Genomic DNA, 22,295 nt, shown 5'->3' with positions numbered 1-22,295 from the left:
AAAAAAATTGTTCCTTTTCCAGGGGAAAACGAAAACATTTTATTCACCTGAATCTTGGACTTCAGAATAGCAAGCTAAGGCTACTTTGAAGTCAAAGATTGATTCCAGGAGGGTAAGAAAGACTTGCTCTATATTTAGTCATTGATAAGAAATAGAGAGACCTCAGGAGATGAGAAACTTGATAGCAAGTAAAACTAAGAGTTCTTAGTGTCATTTGGCAAGCACTAAATATTCTATGTTAATTAATGTGTTAATATAAATCTGTGATAAGAGAAACTGTCTCTGAGCTGTATTTAATTATTCTCAAAAGTGCTGTAAAGGACGATGATCTGCAAACTCAGCAATATTCCTTGAAATTAATTACCCAGGGAAATTTTTGCGAGACTATAGTAACAGATATTATATAGTTGCATGTGCCAAAATTGCCTTTAAATTTTTGTAACAGAACTATTCAAATTAATGACAGATTACCTTTTTTTTTTTTTTTTTTTTTTTTTTTTAGATGGAGTCTTGCTCAGTTGCCAGGCTGGAGCACAGTGGGGCAATCTCTGCTTAATGCCAACCTTCGCCTCCCGGGTTCAAGCAATTCTCCTGCCTCAGCCTCCTGAGTAGCTGGGACTACAGGTACGTGCCACAACGCCTAGCTAATTTTTGTATTCTTAGTAGAGAAGGGGTTTCATCACGTTGGCCAGGATGGTCTCGATCCCTTGACCTTGTGATGTGCCCATCTAGGCCTCCCAAAGTGCTGGGATTACAGGTGTGAGCCACCATGCCCAGCCCAGATTATCTTTTTTTTTAAAAATATGTTTTCCTATAAGTAATAATATCTAAAATACTAATCATTTTATACCTGTTTATGATAATGTTAAATACTGAGAAATTATCCTATGCTAGAAATTGTACTACATCCTTTACTCAATTCTCACAACATATCTATGAGAATGGTACTCTGTCTATACCTATTTCATTATAGATGAGGAAACAGAAGCTCAGAAAGGTCAAGTAACTTGACTGATATCCCTCAGATAATAAATGATAAGGCTAAGATATGAACCCACAAAACTTTATGTTTTTAATTACTGTGTTTTACTACATTTGATGCCATTTAAGCAAAAGGATTAACTACAATCTCATGAAACGGACATCACCTATTTAGCTTGGATCTCAGGGCCTGTGGTGCTCACAGACCTCATGCTTGGAGCCATCATTCTTTCTTGGTAGAAGCTATTTTCTGACTTTTATTTTCAGATTGTAATACAATATATTACTTCTTCCAGGGATTTAGATTTTTTGGAAAACCTAAAGAACAAGGTTTGTTCAGAACTCCAGGCAAGAATCTGTGTATTTGTTTTTCCTTTTAAAAGCAAAAAAAAAAAAATGGGACAAGGACCAATAGAGAAACTGAAGAACGCTTTGTTTTGTAGCCTCAAATAATAATAATAATAATAATAATAATAACAAGTTTGAATATTGTCCTTCAGGAGGCTAGTTTCTCCTCCTCCTCTTTTTCTTAACTGAAATCTAGTTCCCTAATCTAGATGGTTGACCATTAGCAAGTCACATTCTTGGCTTCATTTGTAAAATAAATGGATTAAACAAGGAAATAATAATAGTAGTAGTAATATTAATATTAGTAATAGATAACAAAATAAAATAAAATGTATAGAAAAAATAGTGAGCTAGATAACAATAATAGTATATTATTATAATGCTAATAAAGCTGACAGTTTTATAGTGTGTAATAACTGCCAGTTATAAATATTTTCTAAGTGTTAAAATATAACACATAATTTTTATATTAATTCTATGAAACACGTACCATTATAATACACGAATTGCAGATGAGAAATCTAAGGCACAAACAGGTTAAGAAAATTATCTAAGGCCAAACAGTAAGTGGCAGAGCCAGAGTTGGAATCAGACATGTTGCCTCTAGGAGCTACGATTTTAACCACTATGCAATGTTGATTAAATGAACTATCTGATCTAGATATAAAATAAAACTTTAGGCTACACTTCATAAGCATATATTTTTACCTTCTTAAATGTTCTCCAATTCTTCCTTTTAATAAGTAAAAAATAGACAGTTGGCTTCCTTCTTTCCTTTCCTTTCCTTCTTCCCTTCCTTTCCTTCCTTTCCTTCCTTCCCTTCCTTCCTTTCCTTCCCTTCCTTCCCTTCCTTTCCTTCCTTCCCTTCCTTCCTTTCCTTCCCTTCCTTCCCTTCCTTTCTTTCTCTCTTTCTCTCTTTCTCTCTTTCTTTCTTTGTGAGACGAAGTCTCGCTCTGTTGCCCAGGCTGGACTGGTGCAGTGGCATGATCTGGCTCACTGCAACCTCCCCCTCCTGGGTTCAAACAATTCTCCTGCCTCAGCCTCCCATATAGCTGGGACTACAGTCACGCACCACCACGCCCAGCTAATTTTTGTATTTTTAGGAGAAACAGGGTTTCACCACGTTGCCCAGGCTGGTCTCAAACTTATGACCTCAAGTGATCCACCCACCTGGCCTCCCACAGTTCTGGGATAACAGGCGTGAGCCGCCACACCTGGCCTGAAAGTATTTCAATAACTATTGAAATTACAGCGTACTGTAATAATCACAGGCATATTTTTATTTTACTGAGATATCTAACATTTTGCATTTGGAAAAGAAGAAGTGGCTGGGTGTGGTGGCTCACACCTGTAATCCCCAAACTTTGGGAGACCGAGGAGTGCAGATCATCTGAGGTCAGGAGTTTGAGACCAGCCTGGCCAACATGGTAAGACCCCGTCTCTACTTTTTGTAAAAACACAAAAATTAGCCTGGCGTAGTAGTGCGTGCCTGTAGTCCCAGGTACTCCGGAGACTGAGGCAGGAGAATCACTTGAACCCGGGAGACAGAGGTTGCAGTGAGCCAAGATCACACCACTGCACTCCAGCCTGGGGGACAGGTGAGATTCTGTCTCAAAAAAAAACAAACAAAAAAAGGAAACGAAAAGAAGTGATTGCATGGAGAAAACACAATATAATAAGCATACTCATATATTTATAAATAGTAAAGAGGGAACAAATCACATACAAATGCCAATGTATAGCAAGCCAGCATCTTTATTGCAAATTTTGAATTTCTGAATGAAAATAATAGCTTTGGGCTGGTCGCAGTGGCTCACGCCTGTAATCCCAGCACTTTGGGAGGCCAAGGCAGGCAGATCACAAGGTCAGAAGATCGAGCCCATCCTGGCTAACACAGTGAAACCCTGTCTCTACTAAAAATACAAAAAATTAGCCGGGTGTGGTGGCGGGCACCTGTAGTCCCAGCTACTCCAGAGGCTGAGGCAGGAGAATGGTGTGAACCTGGGAGGCGGAGCTTGCAGTGAGCCAAGATTGTGCCACTGCACTCCAGCCTGGGTGACAGAGCAAGACTCCGACTCAAAAAAAAAAAAAAAAAAAAAAAAGAAAATTACAGCTTTGGTCTAATAACAGGAATCAATACTAATGCTTTATCTCTGCTTCTTAGACACACTAGAGATTGATCCTAGAAGGCTGATATTTATTCTCATTGATCCTTAGAACAGAGCAGCACTGTTCACAATAGCAAAGACTTGGAACCAACCCAAATGCCCATCAATGATAGTCTGGACAAAAAAATGTGGCACATATACACCATGGAATACTATGAAGCCATAAAAAAGGATGAGTTCATGTCCTTTGCAGTGACATGGATGAAGCTGGAAACAATCATTCTCAACAAAATAACACAGGAACAGAAAACCAAACACCACATGTTCTCACTTATAAGTGGGAGTTGAACAATGAGAACACATGAACACAGGGAGGGGAACATCACACAGCGGGGCCTGTCAGGGGTGGCAGGCTAGGGGAGGGATAGCATTAGAAGAAATACCTAATACAGATGACGGGTTGATGGGTGCAGCAAACCACCATGGCACGTGTGTACCTATGTAACAAACCTGCACGTTCTGCACATGTATCCCAGAATTTAAAGTATATATATATATATATATATATATATATATATATATATATATAAAAGAATGGGGAATAGTAAAACATAATAATAAAGCATTCATCCTGTACAAAAATGCCAGTAGCTAAACAATAGTACATCATTTTTTATGTGAGAGGTTTAACTATTCAGAAAAATAAATGTTATAGACAGGCCAGAGCCCAGAAAGAGAAATAAAAAAAGGGCACTTCATTTAGTTTATTTTACTATATTTTTGGTATTAAAATTATATAACAATTCCACTAGGTGGTGCAATAAAAATAGAACCCTATTTTTCTATTTGCACTTTTTGACTATTACAATATTTAAACTTTCAGACATACACACATTTGCAAAATCTAGATCTGAATGGTCAGTGACCAGTTTCAATTTGATTTTTTATTTTGTTTACTTGTTTGAATTTGTTTAGCTGTCCTGAGTCATACTTCCATGCCCAGCAGTTTTCCCTCTGAAACATTCATGAAGTAGCCATAGATTACGCTTAAGGACCCGCTTAATTTATCGTTCTTATAGCTTTGTTAAAGTAAGCCCTGGCCAACAACCAAAATAGACTCCTCATGGTTAACTGAGGTATTCAAAGTTACAACAGAACCAGGAAGCTACAGCTGGGTGAGGGATGTCTGTGTTCTCAGAAAGACATTGTAAAGGTGTCACAGGACCTCTTTCTGTAGTCAAGCCAAACCATTTCCTGTCGTCGGTGCCAAGATAAACTTTGCCCAGGAACTATTACTCTCATTGACTGTTTGAAATAAACATCTGACAGAGACTTCTGGTTTGGGGCTTGAAAACAAATGAATCAGAATTCAGCTATACAGACCAATCAGAACTATGTGAATTTCAGTCCTTTATTTGCATAAATAGACCTGATTAGGAATCTGGAAGGACACTTTTACTATAAAATCAAAACCCTTTCTTTGTTCTCTATAGTGCACCTTCATTTTACACCAGAGGCTGTCTCTCACCAGTTTGCAAACTGTTCACTGGAATAAAGTCTCTTTTCTCCAAATTCCTTTTCAGAGAACTTTTGTTTACATCTTTGATATTAATTTAGAAATATATTTATTTTGTAACACAGTATATTGACAAAATATACCATTAATATTTTGTCAGAACCAAGGTTTCTTATAGACCATTATATACAGTATTCTCCTTTATCTCTAACGTATTAAAACCTGTACATTAATTAGGAAATGACTATTCTATAGCAACATCATTTGCTTTGTAGAAAGTTTTACAACTGCATATAGCTGGTCTTAATTGCAATTTTAAAACAAATTATATTTAACTGTAATATTTCAGCACATTTACTTGTTAAAATGAGAAGCACCTGGTTTTGGTTTGTTTGCAATTTTAAAATATTAATAGCTTGTACTTTCTTTTCTTTCTTTTTTTTTTTCTTTTTTTTGAGATGGAGTTTCACTGCGTTGCCCAGGCTGGAGTGCAGTGGTGCGATCTTAGCTCACTGCAACCTCTGCCTCCCGGGTTCAAGCAATTCTCCTGCCTCAGACTCTCGAGTAGCTGGGATTACAGATGTATGCTACCACGCCCAGCTAATAGTTGTATTTTAGTAGAGACAGGGTTTTACCATGTTGGCCAGGCTGGTCTCGAACTCCTGACCTTAACTGATTCACCCACCTAGGCCTCCCAAAGTTCTGGGATTACAGGCATGGGCCACCGCGCCCGGCCTATCTTGTACTTTTTTGTAAAGAAAATAAATGCATTTTTCAGAGTAGAAAAATGGAGAAAAGAACAAAAACAATACTAAATGTTTTATGCCTACAGATAGTCATTCTTACTGCTAATTTCTCATTCATACTGAAAATACTGGTTTTCCTCAACATGACTATATTCATATTTTTAAGCAATGTTTTGCCTTATATTTATTTAGTAAAAATTTATTTAATGTGACCAATTTTTATGACTTTTAGATTTTAAGTTACAAAGATCAGCGAATTCTACTTTGGTTTATATTATATTTTGATTGCTTATAAAAGCAGGAAACAATGGTCAAAGAATAGTCTTTTCAGACATTAAAAGAGGCCCAGAACACTTAAAATTTATCATCTTTTGTGATATCAGACAAATGAAGAGCCATATTTGTGATTAATATCTAAAGCACAAATTTAGGTTCCTTCATAAATATTGGGTCAATTTGTAGCATTCCACTCAAAAACAGAACAAATTACTGTGTTAGAACCATTTGCTTTTGAAGTTCAGTTTGAGTGCATGTACTGCATATTCAGCGTGATTTCACCGACCGCTGTTAGGAACGTGTTTAGTGGCTGTGCAACAAAATGTATCTTAATTAACCTTATGGTCTTAATTCTATCATCTCAACCACTTTAAGTAACTGAGCAAAACATGCCTGGAAATAGAGTGCACTTTTATAGTTTAAAACAATTTAAAAGATTCACATAGGCAAGCATATACCCAATACTATACATCTAGTAACAAGAATATAAATTATCATGTATAATTTCTAGAGAAAATAAAAACAGATCCTTTGAAAGGTAAAAAACATGATGCTTCTCTGCTGCAAATCTTTGTTTATATCACTTTTAAGACATCTAAAGCCCTGTTTGGGGGAGCAGTGTGTGTGTGTATTTAGGTGTACACAGATTAGTGTGTGTGTACTCTCCTGTGTATATTAATTGTTAGGTACTTATAAAAATATCTGAAAGATACCATATTAGAAAGTTGTTAAAGGATACAATCCAAAACATATTAAAATGATATCAGTTTTATGTATTTTTTTTAGAATTTTATGTTGTCTTCCACAAGGCCACACTCAAAGGGCAATTTTCCCACATACAGCCTACGAAGTGTGGATGGCGTAAGCCACAGATCAGGTATGAGGCTGTTTTCCTGGGAGTGCTTGTGTAAGTCCCTGTTTCTTTATGGCAGGCTTATTATGTCTGTGGAATGATATATATATTTAAATGTGACATTTCTATCATAGCCATGATTACTAATTCGATTTGTCCAGTTATATATTTTTGGGAAAGAAGACAAATTCTTATGAAATATACATAAATTACTACATTTCCATGAAAAGTAAAGTGACTCAATAGAGGCATTTTGTATATTTGTCTTAGCTTGGCTTCTCCCAAAAAAGGAGGGTCTGACACATAGACGTACATGTCTCTATGACCAAGCTTTGTACAATAATGCTATAGTTTTATTAAGAACAGATTGTATACTTAAATACCATTTTTTCTCATTTTTCTCTTCATTATTTATGTTTCTTTACAATTTTAATATTCTATATATGTATATATGTGTACCTAGATGCATTCATATAATTAAACAGCTTCAAGTGTTTAAGATATAGTCACCTTAATATACAAGACAATAGAGAATTTATTACATCAATAAATTTCTAATGTTTCCCTTAATAAGCAGGCAAAACCATGTCCATTATTTTGCTACTACTGAACCTAGCATATGCTCATCCCTAGTTATGCTATCACCCTCAGACCTCTGCCCTGGGCTTGAGGCCTCAGTACACTCATAGCACCCCCTGATTTAGAAATGCTTCCCTTCCTCTGCCTGGGATCAGCAGAGATTAACAGTGCTCTTCAGGCAAAGAAATCCAAGGTCATATCTGCTCCTATATTAGCTCCAGATCCAACATGGGAACCCATCTCAGTTTTTGAAAACCTTAGGTATGCTCTTCGATTTTCTACACCATACACAGGTTCCAGATCCCGGGAATATGATTCTATAGGGTTATCTCAGAGCCGTATGGCTTGGCCCTGGCAAGAGTTCTCCTCTTCAGGCAAATGCAATATTTCTTTCACAGGAATAAGCAAGATTAGACCACCAGAATAACGATGACCTTGGTGATAACGATGTTTAGGATAATTCTCACTTACATGGGACCTGAGACAATTTTAGAGCTCTTGTGGACATTGTCAAACCTTGAGTTCAAGCCACATGTATGGACTTACTTGTCAGTGTTCCCACTATGTTGCCACCTCTGGTCTATAGTTCCTGAGGGCAGCAGAGGTGAGTGGCAGCAGGCATCTTTTATCCTGTGTACCCACCACATTTCACTGTGTGCCTACCTATTTCACTGACACTGAAATTGGTCATTCCATCTCGTTCACAGGAGCCTCACTACATATCAGGCAGTCCCCCAGCAGTGGCTGCAACCATTTCCTGAAATGACTTAAGGACTTCTCAGATTATTGTTCTGCAAGGCTATGGGCTTTTCCCATTGGTGTCCGTTCTTGCTTTTTATTGAAAGGGTGATACTGTGCTTTTCCAGGTTACTCTTAAGCCAGATTTCAGGAGTGATGATCATTCCTTGCATGGATGGCACTACTCTTCTTGTTCTACCCATGGCTCCTTGAATGGCAATATGCAGAAGGAAGTAGTTGCATTCATCACTGAAAGAGACCACATTCTGGTAATGAAATGATTATAATCTCACAGTTCCAGAGAAGTTGCAGTTGGAAGATGTGCTATTCTCACCTACACATTCCAAAAGCTAAATTTAACATGACCAGAAAACAAAATATCATACACATTTTGCTGCCTGCTCTGGGCAAGTGTTGAAATTGTGGTCATTATCAAAGAAACACACTAACAACTGTAAAAGGAGTTGTTGGAAGCCAGTATTCATGGGAGGCACAGATGATAGATGATGCAGCCTCATAAGTAATGATGTAACCAGGTTTAAATACATGATATTGGAGAACAGCAGAGGGAAGATCTATATTATTTTAATACAAAAGCCATTGCATTGCATCAGTACTGCTACATTTTCCATGTGGTAAGAGACAGGAAGTTAGCTATGCATGTACAGTTAACAATAATGAACATGAAAAGATGGTTCCTGGAACTGAAGAGAAAGAGATGGTGCCTGAACAATATGAAGAATCTTCTCGTTCACTGATCAAATAATTAAGCAATAGTTAAGAGCATTTTTTCTAACCATTACTCTAAGTTTTTGTTGATAAGCTACAATATAGTATACCACACATGAACCCATGAATTTTATAATTCCATTTTAGTTAAATTTTTATATAGTTAAAGACCCCACAAAATCATACACTCCCAAGACTCACACTCTCTAGAGAGGATGCTGCCACATGAATAAACATTACACATCATTTTTATATTTCTTCAAGTAAAAAAAATTAGTTTGTCTATAACATTACTGTTATCTATTGCTATATAGCAAATTACTCCAAACATAACAGCTTAAAACAAACAAACAAAACCATTTGTTATTTCATATGATTTCTGAGGGTCAGAAATATGGGAGTGGTTTAGCTGAATGGTCTGGGTCAGGTTATCTCAGGAATAAAACAGTCAAGTTGTTGCCATATGGTCCCCTACATAGGGCTGCTCATATAATATGTCATCTGGCTGCCCCCTAGAAAAGTGCAAACTCAAGACAAAGCCACAATTTTTAAATATTCTAATCTCAGAAGTGACATCCTATCATTTTTGTCATAGTCTATTCTTTAGAAGTTAGTCATTAATTCTAGTTTATAGAGCACAAATAAATCTCCACTTCTTGAAGGGGAAAAAAAATCATAGCATGTGTGAACATGTTTTTTAAAACACAACAATGACCTATACAGAGTCCAAAAACAACTGAATATATGCCAGCCACAGACAAAAAAAAAACACTCCAATTATAAAAAGATATTAAAATATTCTGTGTTTTTACATCTACACAAATATACACACAGAAAACTTTCACACTCAGTTTTACAAATTTAGCCATAGGTTAAAAGAGAAGCACAAAATTTATTTTTAACAAAAACTCACCTATTGCTTGCTTTAGCTCTCTAATAGAAAAGTCAAGGAGTCCAAAAGATATCTGAGACAAACTTGCTATGGTTTTTCGACCCGGGGGCTGCTCTCTACTCCATGGGGCACAAAGCTTTGTTTTTGTTTCGTGGTTTTTGTTTTAATGATTTGAGCTCTTAATGGTACACAAACAAGTCCAACAACAACAACAACAACAAAATATGCTACTGAAAGTCAGAAGACAAAATAACCTTCTGTATTGAAGACAAAAAGTGACACAAGCAACTTTTCAACCTGATGACTGATACTGGCTAATGGTCCTACTAAACCTATGATATCTTATAACCTGGTGTCAAGGACATGGGTGTCCCAAGAAAGAGGTGATAGAATCATCAAGACAAAGACAGTAATAAAAGGCCAGATATAAAGAAAAGCTCACACTTTCTGTTATCTGTTACCTGACAAAGACCAGTTAATCAGATATTATAATCAAAGCTAGGCTGCTAATGTTCTGCCACTAATAGAAGCCATGTATTGGCAAACTTGTACAAAAAAGAACCAGACTTCACCAAGAACTAGAATCTGCAATAGTAACATGAGTCAGCAAGAGAAAAACTTTCTTATCTGGGAATTATGAGATTTATCCTTAGAGCTGGAAAAGGCTGACCTGGGTATGAGGAGCTCATAAGTTACATCTCTTGGACAAAACCATCTATTCGGCACCAGTAGTTAAATCTGAGCAATTTGGTGGGACCTCCATCTTTGGAAAGAAAAGCCACAGGTAAAAGCATTAAGACAATAAAAAGTATATTTTTACCTGCAAATGGTTTGAAAGAGAGTTCAGACTTCATAAGAAGTTTTATATTTATATTTATAAAACTTCATAAGAAGTATTATATGTCTAATATACAGTATGTCTGATATAAAATATAAAACTGTGATTATTGCCATTCACTTCACAATGGGAGGATGCAACAGTTTTTTTACAGCATTATCATATCTGTAAGAATATCCACATATCTGTAGATGCCAGTATTGCAAAAGTCAGAGATAAAATTGTTTATGTTAGGAAGTTAGCAACTTACAAGAAAGAGCTCAAGTCTGCAATTTATTTGGAGGTTAGCACTAGGCAAGATGTTACATATGTGTTTAGTTTATCTCAGGATGTGAAATTCTTTTGTGTTGTTGTTCCCTACTATGGAAACTCATGTGCTTAGTTGTCATGGTGTCAAGGCAAGATTCAGGTTTACTGTCTCAAATCAAATGCATACATTTGGTAATAAGCCATAGTGGCTACTTGAGAAGGAAATGTTACAGGATAGTAACAAATCTCAGGAGTCTGTTTGGGAATGATGGGATGTCACTTCTGAGATTAGAATATTTAAATCTGCTTATTTTGACCCAACCACAGGATATTGGATTTATAAGAGAGAGGTACAACTTACTCATGCAGGCTGCCTCTCCTGATTTTCCCACCAAAGCTAATAATCAGGGTAGACGTTTATAGACTACATTGGCCAACAAATATTATGGTAAACTGTGGTATCACAGCCACACTTTATTTCCTGAAAAAACAAATAACACTATTAAAGCTTACAATAAGGACAAGTCAGCACTTAGGTTTGTAAACTAGATATATCTTACAGAGTCAGAGTAGGAATTACCAGCTTGAATAATACCTGTTTTTTGTTTTTACTTTAGAATTTTTTGCCATGAAGATATCTTTAAAGTCTATGCAGTTAATCTTAACAGAATGTGGCTTTTTGTCTTTTCTGCAACGCTAAATTCTCTGAACTAGCTTCTGAATCAACATTATAATTAAGTCATATATATTCAGACATGGTGAAGGCTGTTTTATTTTTATTATAGATTCTTTGTTAGTCTGAGAAATTACTGTTTGATACTATCAAGTTTGATATATTATTTAAGTCAAAATCATCCCTAATATTATATCTTAAATGAAGATAAGATGTCCCTGTAATATTTGGAATGCTGTCATATAATCAACAAGAATTTGCTGAGTTCCTTCTAGGAAATATTAGTAATGTATGGCAAACAGACAACCAAAGAGTAATTCTTTGTTTGGAAAAACCACTAATGGATTTGATGTCTTTTTATGTCTATTTTTTAAAAAATATATTTATAAATATAGTTATTTTCCCCAATTATTTTAATGCTGTATAATTGAAGCTGTACTTTTTTCTTGAGCTTATGAAAAAGTTAAATACGTGGAACAAGGTTGAGAAAAATACAAAAGCAGTTGCAATTTGTTCTTTACGAGCAAAAAGAACCTTATTGTTATCAAATATTATTAATAGAGGAAATGCTTTTTAATAACTGTCTCAGCCAACTTGAAAAACTAATTTTTGAAACAAGATTCCAAAACAATTATTTTGGATGCAAGGAAAAGTTTGTTGAATGAGTACATGCAAACTTTTTATAACTCAATATGCTATGAACCAATATATATGTCCACAAACAGAAAGACATTGAATATCTCAAAAATAGGACAGTTTTTTTCCTGTATAACTGTTATTACCAGCTTCATAATGTGAAAAAGTTACAAATAAGACCAGCCTGCTTTTTGACCAAGAGGCAGTATTAGCTCTATAATCCTTTTCTGTTAGACACATACGTCCAATCTCATCTTCTCAGAAAAAGAACACTTTATTTGTGATTATCAGCACTAGGCTAAAATATATATTTTCCCACTGCAGCCAGATCTTGCTGTTCAACACTTCTACTCATTCAATTCCATCAGATATCTCTATTCTACTTCTCAGCATGATTAGCTACTCATTTCTGCAATAGGACCTTATAGCCAGTGACTCAGAAACTGTAGGAAAGGAGGAAGAATTATCCCATCAGATATTATCAAAAATCACCTCAGAATTGTGCTCTAACCATACTAGGTGTTGGCTTAATAGTTAACCTAATGGGACTACCATACATTAATTAATAGAATTTTACATGGAGAAACAAAGCCAGAAAACTAGAATAGAATTAAAGTTTAAAAGTGGTTGATATGGTTTGGCTGTGTCCCCACCCAAATCTCATCTTGAATTCCCACGTCACGGGAGGGACCCAGTGGGAGGTAATTGAATCATGGGGGATGTCTTTCTCATTCTGTTCTCATTATAGTAAATAAGTTTCACGAAATCTGATGGTTTTATAAAGAGGAATTCCCCTGCACAAGCTTTTTTATTTTTTGGCCTGCTGCCATCCACGTAAGATGTGAGTTGCTCCTCCTTGCCTTCCACCATGATGGTGAGGCCCCCCAGCCACGTGGAACTGTAAATCCAATTAAATCTCTTTCTTTTGTAAATTGTCCAGACATTATCAGAAGCGTGAAGACGAAATAATACAATGGTGAATAACAAGCAATTCACTAACAGGGAACCCCTTGTTAGAAGTACAAATTAAGAGTGGAACAAAGGAAAAATGAATTATACTGAAATGGCTGAGCTACTTTTCTAGATCTTGCTGGTTCTCATAGCAATAGAATCTACCTGGACTGGAGCTTGTTAGAGATGCAGAACTTCCAGCCCCTCCACTGGCATACTGAATCCAAATCTGCATCTTAACAAATTAATCAGGCTCTTTGTAGCCATAGTACAGGATGGGAGGCACAAAGCAGACTAGAAGTTTCTGTGTGTTCTTCCTTTCTTGGGTCATCTGGCTTTCAAGAATTTTAAAACCCTTTCAGATAATCTCTACCCATATAGTCAACTTTGTTTTAAAATACAGATGAAAAATAAAGGTGTCATAATATTTTACTTGTTTTTATTATGCAGTATAGTGTGTTTTGTTATATGATGCATTAGACAGTAAGTTTATTAGCTAAGTGAAAAATGTTTAACCCATATTTACAACTGAAATATTATAATATAAAATTAGGTTGGGCATGGTGGCTCATGCCTGTAATTCCAGCTCTTTGGGAGACCAAGTTAGGTGAAATGCTTGAGCTCAAGAGTTGGAGACAAGCCTGGGAAACATGGCAAAACCCCATCTCTACAAAAAATACAAAAATTAGCTGGGCATGGTGGTGCACATCTGTAGTCCCAGCTATAGGAGGCTGAGGTGGGAATATCGCTAGTGCCCAGGAGATGGCGGTGGCAGTGAACCAAGATGATGCCACTGCATTCCAACCTGGGTAATAGAGCGAGACTCTGTCTCAAATTATAATATAAAATAAAATAAAAATAAGTAAATAAAATTATATACATGTATGTTCTTAACGATATTTTAATTAAAGATTTTTCTTTGAATACAGGTCTGTTGAGAAGAGTTTTTCACTGTTTTTCTGATTTAAAACACACCCATTACACATCTTCTATAACTTTTGCTTTTATTTCTTATAAGTGAAAAGAGAAAAAATTTATTCTACTTAATCAATCTGTTCATAAAATTTTATAGATTTTTGCAATTTAAAATATCTTAAATTGCAGATCACCTGAGGTCAGGATTTCGAGACCAGCCTAGCCAACATGGTGAAACCCTGCCTCTACTAAAAATACAAAAATTAGCTGGGTGTGGTGGCAGATACCTGTAATTCCAGCTACTCAGGAGGCTGAGGCAGAAGAATCTCTTGAACTCAGGAGGTGGAAGTGGCAGGGAGCCAAGATTGCGCCACTGCACTCCAGCCTGGGTGACAGGGTGAGACTCCGTCTCAAAAAACAAAACCAAACAAAACAAAACAAATGAACAACAACAACAAAAAACCCTTAAATTGCAGTTGTTTTTGCCCACACCTAATTCCATTGCAAATATTTTTAATGAAAAACAACAATCAGAAGAAAAAAATTCACATTTTTACCTTGTTTATATATAGTCTTCAGTTAAATCATGTAATTACAAAAATAACTACAATAGATAAATTAGGGAAAATACACCTAACTCTTTATAATAACACAGGCCAGGGTAAGCTTGCAGTAATCAATTGTATGGCCATACTTGAGAGTAGCCTGGAAGCCATGGGATTTCGGTGTGTGTTGCAGGTTGCATTCTTAAAAGCAAACTCTGAAATGGAGGTTAGCATAAAGAGGGATTATTAGGGACTGTTCTTGAGATCAATAACTGTGAAAAGAAAAGATAAGGAAGAAAGTGGGATTGGGCAGATGGAGAGTTTGGGTTGTGATCCATTCTCAAGAAAAGCCTCAGCCAACCCCTCAGGGAACTCTGGAGCTGGAATGACCCTTCAGAATTGCACTGAGTTGGGAGAGAAGAGACTTAACCTTTATCATCCACATTAACCCATCACTGGATGCAAGCTGAGCCAGGAACATGGCGTTCTTCAGTTAAAGGACTTTGTATTAGTCCGTTCACATGCTGCTATGAAGGAAAACCAGAGACTGGGTAATTTATAAAGAAAAGAGGTTTAATTGACTCAGAGTTCAACATGGCTGGGGAGGCCTCAGAAACCTTACAATCACGGCAGAAGGCACCTCTTCAGAGGGCTGCAGGAGCGAGAATGAGAGCTGAGCAAAGAGGGAAGCCTCCTATAAAATAATGAGATTTCATGAGAACACACTCACCATCACGAGAACAGTATGGGGGAAACTGCCCCCATGATTCAATTATCTCTCCCTGGTCCTCCCCTTGACACAGGAATTATTACAATTCAAGGTAAGATTTGGGTGGGGACACAGAGCCAAACTATATCAGACTTCTTGAAGGGGGTATGTGCTAGCAGCACACAGAGCAGTTAGGAGACAGTCATTCATTTCTGGGAAGGGGATCTGAGTAGAATATCACAGTATTCACTACAATAGGAATCATCAATAGTTAATCTGTTAACTAAATACATGGTTAATTTTCCCCATAAAGAAAATAAAGAACTATTCACATTATCCAGGAAAACTATTAGGTAGAATTGGTTAGGAGATACTTTACTGTGATTGTAGTAAAACATAATACTTAAACATAAGTCCAACGTCCAACTATAGTGTATTTTGGCACTTAAAATGAATTGAAAGAGCCATTGACAAGACATAACTATTTACAATAAGATTTGCCTTTCTAAGCTGCAAATGTCTATTGATTTTTTTCAAAGAACACTATTTCACTGTGGCAGAGTTTTGTCACTTAAATATAACCCAATTTTTAAATTTGTTCTTCATTTCTTTTTCATGGGCTGAGATCAAAGCACTACTTTATTAAATCTTAAGATAGCATATTTAGTGTAGAGGCATGCATATATTAATCAAAAACTCCAGTTTAAAACATATTTTTAATTATTATGAATTTAAAACTTGAGATAAAATGTTAAAATGATGTAATTATGTAAATACAGTCATGTGTGACTTAACGACAGGGATATGCTCTGAAGAATGCATTGTTAGGTGATTTCATCATTGTCTGAACATCATAGGGTGTGCTTACACTAACCTAGATGTTATAGCCTGCTACACACATATGATACAGCCTATTGCTCCTGTGCTACAAACTACACAGCATGCTACTGTACAGAGTACTGCAGGCAATTGTAACACAATGGTATCTGTATGCCTAAATATAGAAAATGTACAGTAAAAATATGGCATAAAAGACCAAAAATGTTGTATTTCTATGATAATCCTATACGTTCACCATAGTATAAGCAGTCTGTCATTGACCAAAATGTCATTATGTGGCACATGACTGTATATGTTATGAGTATCAATGTACAAGATGCTGCAGACGTTTTCTAGAAAACTTAATTACAATAGAATTTTAAAGATACTATGAAAAAAATAGAAAAGTGTGTGTAAAAATGAATTTTTTTGTTATTATTATTTTTTTGAGACAGAGTCTCACTCTGTCGCCCAGGCTGTAGTTCAGTGGCGCGATCTTGGCTCACTGCAACCTCCGCCTCCCGGGTTCAAGCTTTTCTCCTGCCTCAGCCTCCTGAGTAGCTGGGATTACAGGCGAGTGCCACCACACCCAGCTAATTTTTGTGTTTTTAGTAGAGATGGGGTTTCACCATGTTGGCCAGGCTGGTCTTGAACTCCTGACTTCAGATGATCCGCCCGCCTGAGCCTCCCAAAGTGATGAGATTACAGGCATGAGTCACCACGCCCAGTCTAAAAATGTATTTTATTGTAATAAATAGCTCCATGTCAAGGTTTAATCTCTTTAAAATATCCTTGGAATGTTCTCACACTGTTTTACTATCAACATTGCTTTAACAGTGCAAGCACATTAGGAAAGAGCATTTTTATATCATTATAAATATAATGAGTCTCCATAGATTCCTCAAAGCTAATATAAATAAGAGGTAAATAAACATCCCCAGTGTGTGTGCAAGTATGTGTGTGCATCTGTGTATGTGTCGGTGCGTGCAAGTGTGTGTGTCTGTGTGTGTGTTTCAGACATAAACTCTAGTGACTGTTTACCTAATAATTATTGTGTTTTTTCTCATGGTAAATAATTTGCAGGATTTAATGCCTCACACAAAATCAATCTCTCTCCCTTTTTCCCTCAGCTATTTAAACAAACATTTAATCAATACCAAGTAATATAAGCACTTATCACAATGTAAGGAAAAGACAATTCAGAAAGGATCTTTTCCTGGAGCTCCTAACCATTTTTAATCTGTGTGAAAATTATAACCCAATAAACTCTTCCCTCTGAAACTCAGGCAGAAGATCTTCAGCAGCTGAGGTTGAGTATACAGTATTTAAAATTTAACAGCTTTAGGAATAACACTTTCTGCTTTTTCCAGCAGCTTTCTTCAGCTTTATTGAGATATGATTGACAAATAAAATTGTACATATTTAAGATGCACAATGTGATGACTTGTATACATATACATTGTGAAATAATTGCCATAATCAAGCTAATTAACATATCTATCACCTCACATAGTTACTCTTTTTTAATGTGGTGAGAATACTTAAGATCTACTGTCTTAGAAAATTTCATGTCTACAGTATATAGTTAGTTATGATTAACTATAGTCACCATGTCATACATCAGATCACCAGAACTTGTTCAGTTTATGACAGTTTGTACTCTTTAACCCACATCTCTGCATTACTGCCCTTTGTAACCCCTGTTAACCACCATCCTATTTTCTCTTTCTGTAAGTTTGACTATTTTAAATTTCACATATAAGTGAGGTTATGTGGTATTTGTCTGTCTGTGCCTGGCTTATTTCATGTAGAATAAAGCCCTCCACTTCATCCATGCTGTCACAAATAGCGGGATTTCCTTCTCTTTAAGGCTAAATAATATTCTATTATATACAATGCATTTTTTTTTTACATTTTCTTTATCAGTACATCTGCTGATAAACACTTAGGTTGTTTCCATCCTTGACTATTGTGAATCATGCTGTGAGGAACATGGGAGTGTAGATATTTCTTCAAAACAGTGATTTTATTTCCTTTGGATATACCCAAAAATGAGATTGATGGATCATATGGTAGTCCTATTTTTACTTTTTTGAGAGGCCTCCATACTGTTTCCCTCCAAATTATAAACTCCACAGTCCAGATACAAATCAGGATTCTGGAGAAGTTGGGTACTTCTAGTACCTGGGAATAACGCTTATTTATATTAGGAAAACATCATTGCCCCTAAATATCCCTTGCTGCCAAATAAGTTAACGGTATGGCAACACTACACATTATAATCCTAAATTAACTTAGATATACTCTGCAATTGCAATTAACTATTTTTAAAATTAGAATTACTCAAACCCTAAATATATAAATTAGACACACAGATAAACTAATTGTATTAAAGCAATATGAAATCTGGGGCCTAGTAAGGATAAGAGAAGAATGGTAACTAAAGTAATTAAATTATTGATTTAAGCCTCTAAAACAAAAACAAAGGATCTCTGTTCTTGGTGAGTTCTAAAAGATAATGTCTGGCTTTTTAAAATATATCAAACTAAATATGAAATATGGAACCTTATATTGAATCTATGGATTTGAAATAGTTTATAACACTGAGTTTTCATTTATCTTTATGGTTTTGACTGCAGGACCACAATCATGGACATTTGGTTATATTATTTACTATTCTTTAAAGTTAAAGTTATGTGGCCCAAGCAAGAACTTATTTTCATCATCCTCATTTGTATTAAGTTGTAAGCTCCTCACATATTAGGGATTGAGCCTAGTTATTTATCAGAGCAAGAAATACAAAATTTCAAGTTCCAATGGTGAAAAGATCAATGATTTTGGATGAGAGAATTCAATGAAATAATTTGGGATTAGAAATCACGAAAATAATCTATATTACAAAACCAACTACATTTCCCTATTAATGATCCCAGTAAATAAAATTACAAATCTCAAATTCCATAAAACCAAAAACTCAGACTGATCTCTAACTCCTGCTTCTTATGCAGCTCCCATTATATTCCATCTGTGATTCCCGCTTAATGTTCTTAAATACCTTCTGAATAATCCGTTTTCTCCTTCTACACCACTGACATAGCATCAGAAGTTTGAACTATTCTAGTCCTACAAATTTCCCACGTTTATTCATCTCAACAAATTTCCCACGTTTATTCATCTCCACAAAAAAACCACAAATATGAACATATCAATACATACATACACTTCAAAATGACAATAAAATATTATAATTACATTTACTTCTCCTGACACATCATGCTGTCTCTCACTTTTTTCTTTTCAGTCAGATGTTAGTCTCACATCCACTGAGCTACCTCCACCCACAGAGTGGAGGTAGAAACAACTCTCCTTTGATGGCAGCCTTTGCAGCACAATACCTTGATGACTTCCCTAAAATCTACCCCTAGTTTGGTAAACAGCTTCTTAAATTACCCAGTTCGAGTGTTCCATCTGATCCTTGCCACTCACCACTGGGTCACTAAGCACCTAGGATATTGCCTGCCTCTAATTGGCATTCATTAGACCCACACTTGCTTACATTTAATAATAATAAGTAAAAAAGAAATGTCTCCCAAACTGAGTCACAAATCCCTCTGTGACAAGGACTCAAACCTCGCAATTTAAATGTCTTTTTTTTTTATTATTTTCTTAACTTTCACAATACCTAACATTGAAACATACTGGTTTGATTGATGGATAATGTTTTCAAAAAGTTTCACACAAAAAATAACACTACCAGAATGAAAATAAGTATGAAAAAATTTTTAGAACTTTCAAATGCTTTAAAATATTGATGCAAGATAACTTCACTAAAACAACAGAACTTTTTTATTTTGAACAATTGCTGAGACTGAGATAAAGAAACAGAAAGTATTTTTAATAGATCTGACAGTTTTTTCCCTTTTGACTTTAGATAAATTATCATAAATTTTGATTTTAAATACTTAAATAAATTATATTTATCTTATTTTAATCATTAAAATATTTTTAAAGTTTAAATATTGTTCCCTACAATGAACAATATTCTGAAGTTACAGCTTGTACATATTTTGCATTTTATCCCTTAAATTATATAATTTTGTTTTTCTCTTTCATAACAACTAGGACTTAAATTTAAAAATAGTCTTTTAGAAACCTCAAGCATGGACCCAAATTAACTATGAGCATATTCCTTTTCGAGAGTTTATTTGTCCTTGTATATCTTCTTAAAGGTGTTGGAGAGCCATAATATCCTTAGCATATAGCTTGCTTCTTTTTATTTCTCCACATCCTTGGTAGAAAATAAGTAAGTACTTTATGATTGTATGGATGATTTTATGCATATAATAGGGGATTTTTGAGCAGACCAGTTAGGGTTATATTTTTATTTCTCTAATTTTTACATTGCCAAAACTCTGGGAGAAATCATGGGAAATGGAATGAGTGGGCTGACTGCATCTGCCTGTGCACTTTCTCGTAATTTCCATGTTTCTAGTAGCTTGACAGGTACATGTAAGAGGAGCATGTCCTTCGACCAAGGCTCTCCATCACTTCCCAGAGGATGAGATAATGGCAAGAGAGACCTGCAATTCAGATAGGTCATGAGAGGTGATGTGATCAATGTAGACACAGACAAGAGCAGCTCTTTAGTCCTGAGGAATTTCAATAACATTAATTGCTTTGTGGAACATGTTACTATTCTCTATTCAATTTAGAGAGAGTTGAGACTACATTTCACTTCATGTGTTTCTAAGGACACATTTCTTGCAAATCCCAGTGGCATAAAGAATTTAACTTTTTCTAGGCAATTGATTTGATTTTTCTTAAATACTGCAAGCTTTGAAACTGATTGCATCTTTCTCGTCGCTACTTGCATGCCTAGAGGTAAATTTGCTGTCCATCCCTAGAAAAGCAAAGGATAGCATGCCGTATATTTTATGAGTTAATCTTTCACATTTTTTACTCAACTTGAACCTTTTATCCCTATAAATTGTATTCATATTTCTCCCTGATGCATCAGATGTATCTTTTTTCATATATATTTAACCATGTGTCTCAGCCCAATCAGACTATTAACACCAGGGACAAACCTAATTTACTGACCAATTGCGATGAAGGAAACTTCATTCTAGTAGAAATCTGGGGTATCTCATTAAACAAAAGAAAGATAGAGTTTTATAAGATTGAGAAGGGAAGAGTATAACAGAAATTTAAATGAAGCAGGATTTTAATTGATGTAAAGCAGAACTGTGTAAAAAAGAATATGGCCTGCAAAGTGGATTCTGGATCTTGTTTTCCTAGAAACCAAAAAGTCAAGATAAAGATAGAAGGTTGTGTTTAGAAACCCCATATTTGAAGCTCTAGGACTAGGCTGGAAAGTGAGTTGCGTCTCTGTGTCAAAGTGACTTTGGTACTCCAGGCAAGAATGCAGTGTTTAATTCTTACTGATGTAATTTCAAAGAGCAAATTTTCGGATAGTCTATGATTTGAGAGAACAAAGTTTCTCAGTGTGTAAAAACACAGTCTCCAATTGAGTGAAGGAAGTCATTATGACACTTTCCATCTCCAGTGTGTCCTTGGGAAAAATATTGCTTCCCGATAAATTAACTATTAACTTCATCTATGTCTGTTATTTCAGCCTGATGGATGGCAGAGTAGACCTTTACTTTCTTAGTCCAAGTTAATTTTTACTTTCTCACATGTTTAAATGTAGCAAAGTATAAATTAAGAATAATCAATTAACAGGATACTGAATTTCACGAAAAGTCAAAATACAAAGCTAAAAGAAGCTAACATTTCAGAACAGAATTCTGATTTTACCACAGGCATTTTTTTTTAAATTAGTGATTATTTATCCAACAATTTTCCAGTTAACTTAACCCATACTTACTAATGTCACTGTTTTTGGTCTCTCTCCTTCTTGTACTATATCATGTATCATCGATCTAATATCATAGAATTTGGAGGGTTTTCCCATTTGTGGCATTCATTTTTATGTGTGAGGAAAATGACTATCAGTTCATTGGAGTTAGGCTAATCCTGAAAGCCCAAAATAATGAGGTACCTCAGTCGAATGTTTATTCATCATGCAGTTAATAATATTATGTAGACCAGAAAGAATTTTTAAGAATGTTGAGAGATAAATGAATTTTAAAAATGTATTTTTTCTGCAATTACTAGAGGAACTGCAACCGGAT

The sequence above is a fragment of the Nomascus leucogenys genome, chromosome 22a, assembly GCF_006542625.1.
Source record: "Nomascus leucogenys isolate Asia chromosome 22a, Asia_NLE_v1, whole genome shotgun sequence".
Taxonomy (NCBI): domain Eukaryota; kingdom Metazoa; phylum Chordata; class Mammalia; order Primates; family Hylobatidae; genus Nomascus; species Nomascus leucogenys.
This window is presented reverse-complemented; position numbering follows the sequence as displayed.